The sequence below is a fragment of the Armigeres subalbatus genome, chromosome 3, assembly GCF_024139115.2.
Source record: "Armigeres subalbatus isolate Guangzhou_Male chromosome 3, GZ_Asu_2, whole genome shotgun sequence".
Taxonomy (NCBI): Eukaryota; Metazoa; Arthropoda; class Insecta; order Diptera; family Culicidae; genus Armigeres; species Armigeres subalbatus.
The window spans coordinates 291,018,955-291,023,093 of record NC_085141.1 but is presented as its reverse complement, the minus strand read 5'-3'; the positions used below and the strand labels follow the sequence as shown (position 1 = coordinate 291,023,093).

Below are 4,139 nucleotides of genomic sequence, written 5' to 3'. Positions count from 1 at the left end.
CGTACATATCCACATATGAGTTTTCATAACATTGTAAATTAACGCCCAAGTCGGGTGGTTTAATCCCCGGAAATAGGCAATTAACTTTGATTGAACAGAATCATCGAGTTTAGATGTGGGTGGATCACAGCTCCGTGTGAAAAGACGCCTGCATTCAAGGGTTTCTTCCTCGGCGTTGCTGGGACGCCCGCAAGGAGAATAGTATTAATGTCGATCCGAAAGGTCAAAAGTGCTTGAAAAGTTTAATTTAATTGAGAATAGATAGGGTTAAGGCAGGTATTTTCGTCTTTTCGTCGTAGTCTCGAAAACCAATAAAAGAGAAACTTTTTTGACAAACTCATCCGTATCAAATCGTAAGCTCAGGAGATACGTTCTGCTATATTGGAGTTCTAGCAAAAGGACGTTCCTTTCGATGTTTTTAGCCCCTATGACGATGGACGGAAATACCTGCCGTGTCCCTATTACAAGTCGAAACCGATGAAAGAATGTCCCAATCACGCCCACGGGATACTTACAAAACAATTATTTCCAAGCAGGAACAACCTGGCAGGATCGCCAGATGTGCGGCCTAGTTCTGCTGAACGAGCTTATTGCACATGCGACTCCGTTCGTTGTCCCACGAGGAAAGAGGCAAATTTACTAGTCAGTGTTGGCAACCAATCCGTTATACGATATTTGCATATCTTTTGCATATGCACTCTATAAGTGGATTGCCCAATTCCTAATATATCTCACCCTCGCATACTTCTTCTTCTCTCACTAAAAAAGAGAAAAAAAAAACCATTGACTTAGGATGTTTATAAACAGCTATTTACATCGCATTTTTTTCAAATTTTACAATCCAGTATCCAATATCCGTACTCAATTCCTATATTCAAAATCATCCTAATTCAAATTAGAATTCAAATATTTCAATATGATTTTCCAATCTGATACTCAAATCCAATGTTTTCTTCTTTTTCTTATTGACATTACATCCCCACACAGGGACAGAGCCGCCTCGCAGCTTAGTGTTAATTAACCTTTTGTCTGTGCTCTGGGGTCAATATGAACCCAGGCCACTTTGAGTAGCTGCCATTTTGTTAGTTTTCGACCGATTCTCCTAATTTTTGGTAGTTTGGTAAAACTCGCCGAGATCTGTCTCTTAGGTGATCTGTCTCTTCGCTTGAAAAATCTTCAAAATATGCGCTACAGCAGGGTGGTGCATCTTTGGAATCAAATATTGGCAAATTTTAGCCGCTGTTTGTTGCGACATCTAGTGGTAGAAGGAAAGCTTATTACACGGAAAATTTCCATCTGTGTTATACGAGATTTCAGATGAGATGCAAGGAGTTACATACAAAGGTGCGAAAAAAGCCAAGTGCAAGCGTATTAGTAAATGGTAAAAAGTGTGAAACATAATAATCATTGTTTACACTTTTTAATCATTTACCAATACGCTTGCATTATTATTATTATTATTATTATTAATGACGGCTTTTTGTGAGAACTCATTTGTATCTGTACATAGTAGTGTAAAATAGTGTAGCGAAGAACGCCATTCTTGTATTGTCGCGCTTATCTTTTTCTAGAATACCGCGGTGGTTTTACGCTTGCAGGCTCAACTGTGAAGATAAACGTCAAGATAGCTTTGCGTTTTCTGGGTGACGATTTGTTTTCTAATAATGATATTTTCATTTCTGAGCCTACTTTCCATTTTAATGGCCAGAAATAAGAGTATAAGATCAAGATAAGATAAAAGATTTATAAATTAATTCCCTTGAACCCCCTTAAATTTATTGATATTTCACGTTTATTTTAAGATTCAAAAGGATTTTGTAAAAACTAAAAACTCTAGACTATTAAAAGTTTATGTTAGTACCCGCATAATCATGGACCATAATCGTACCATTCCCCAGAGCGTCTATGACAATAAATAACATTAATAATACCATTCCGATTGTTGTTCATACTTAAGATACACTGACCTCAACATAAATGATCTCCACAATATGGTATGCTGTAATTGGCAAAATGATTATATGGGTAATAGGCGGTTAAGTATAATTACAATATAAAAAAGGCCATTTTCCAGTACATTTTATTCGCTATACAGTATGTGATATGGTTCATTTATAATCCTTTTTCTAGTCTAAAACAATATGGAATACAATATATGAACTGTAGAATGATAAAAGACAAACCAATCGACACACCGTATCCTTTATCTTCCACTAGCAAAAGATAAATTGGTCATTTTTCCACCTAGCAAATAAAAACACAATAATTGTTAGTATGTTACACTTAGATTGTGACAATATATTTATTGTACAGAAAATTGAAGAATGCATATTTTTATCACAAACGTAGTTACATTTATGATATTTTTTAACAGCACTTAGTTTTAAGGTTTTTAGTTTCATGAAACAGTTTCGTCTGTCTTGGTCGTATGGGGATCCGAGAAACTCCTTTATTGCCCTGTAAGAAACAAGCAAAATGATAAATTAGTCATATTTTGCGAATGTTAAAGTCATTTAAAACTGCTTACCAATGTTTATGTACTAGAATAATAAAATTGGCTTAAATCGAAGGCCTTGTCAATCTTCTCCATTTTTACACAGGAGCTGTTGGGAACTGTAAACAATGTTAATAATTAACGCGTGTTTGATTGAATAACGCATAATTTTATTGCTTACCTTTGTTTTTCAGCCCAAAAAACGAAGAAAAAACTCGGAAAACCGGGAAAACCGAAGAAAAAAATCAGTCTGGTTCAACAAATTCCACAACAACTGCACGATAAATAAATTTTGCTCTATATTTGAAGTTGAACATACACTTGCTGCAGAACTTATACATTTATTGTATTTTTACCATTAGATGATATAATTCATCATGTCGAAACCAGCTAAAGATGATACGAAATTATTCCAAAACCGCAATCCGTATATTATAGCTATATTAATTACAAGTCGTATATGGTGTTTTATAGTTTGCTTCCTAAATAATGTAAAATAAGAAATTATGTAGATACAATGTACCATGACATAATAGCATACGTTATGGTAGATATAACATGCTGTATAATATTGGTTTCAGCTCAACATATAGTTACATTGTTAAGAGGTGATTATACGAATAGTAACAGTATTCTTTAATTCAAATGAATAGTAATAATAATACTGCAGATGGTTTTAAATTATGCGGGTAGTATTCTACCATTTCAACATGTGTCTGCAGACATGGGACTGCAGAAATCGCTCTCAATAGAAAACGAATAACGATAAAAGAGAGACAAAAACCTCTTCGAATCATAACAAGCCATGAAAACAAAACTATCGCACTTGTATACAAGTTGAAAAAAACTTGATTCGGATAGGCGACCCCCACCGATGGGGTTTGATAAAACGCGTTGTTCTCGCTCACTTCATGTTGGGGACCATATTTTTTCGCACAGCTGTGTAAAACAAGTTGAAATGCATCATCAGAACCGGTGCCCCCCGCAATTGAGGCTTAACGAAAGAAATTTATCATGGGTTGTAGCCCCCCAAATCAGTTCATTATCGTAACAGCTACTGAAAAACGTCTCTCACGGTATGCTACCTATCGAGAGTGTATACAGACATGATAAGAGAGAGATTCTCATTCTTCTTTGGATTCAAATCCTGATTACAATTCTTTTAAACTGCACTTATCAAATTATGGTCCGCATTTGAAAAGCGGTGTGATTTTAATTTTTCGTCCCGAGAATCTTTGAATCTTGCGCATTGGAAAATACATGGAAACATCTATGCGTGAAAAAGAATCACGACGCCTGACTCTAATTCCTCGGTTAAGCAATCTGAAAGCTGTCCATATGATTCATTGTAACGTTCATATATGATATATACTATAGTGTTAGGAACATATAATCAACAAGCGAAATGTAATCAGTATAGCTGACTACCAATTACATTTATAACTATTTATAACCATTTATAACCAATTGTGCTAGTGATATAACCTCACAAACCCAAAAAGGTAAGCTTTGAGGTATGATTCGAACAAACTTTTGTAACATTGCTCGCAACTATACTAAAAATTCGGGCACTTTAGGTCTCAAAATACACCAGTCAGTAGAAGTTTGGTTTTAGAACTTTGCATCAATATGTTGATATAGTTTG

At 35.1% G+C, this 4,139-nt stretch overlaps 1 long non-coding RNA gene across 1 annotated transcript; it reads right to left on the bottom strand.

Moving 5' to 3' along the window:
- Window positions 1–2,297: 2,297 nt before the first annotated feature.
- On the bottom strand, window positions 2,298–2,789 carry LOC134223356 (uncharacterized). Its single transcript, XR_009982537.1, has 3 exons — window positions 2,676–2,789; window positions 2,528–2,613; window positions 2,298–2,457 (listed from the first exon to the last, which is right to left on the bottom strand). It is a non-coding gene; the product is annotated as an uncharacterized LOC134223356 (long non-coding RNA).
- Window positions 2,790–4,139: the final 1,350 nt, after the last annotated feature.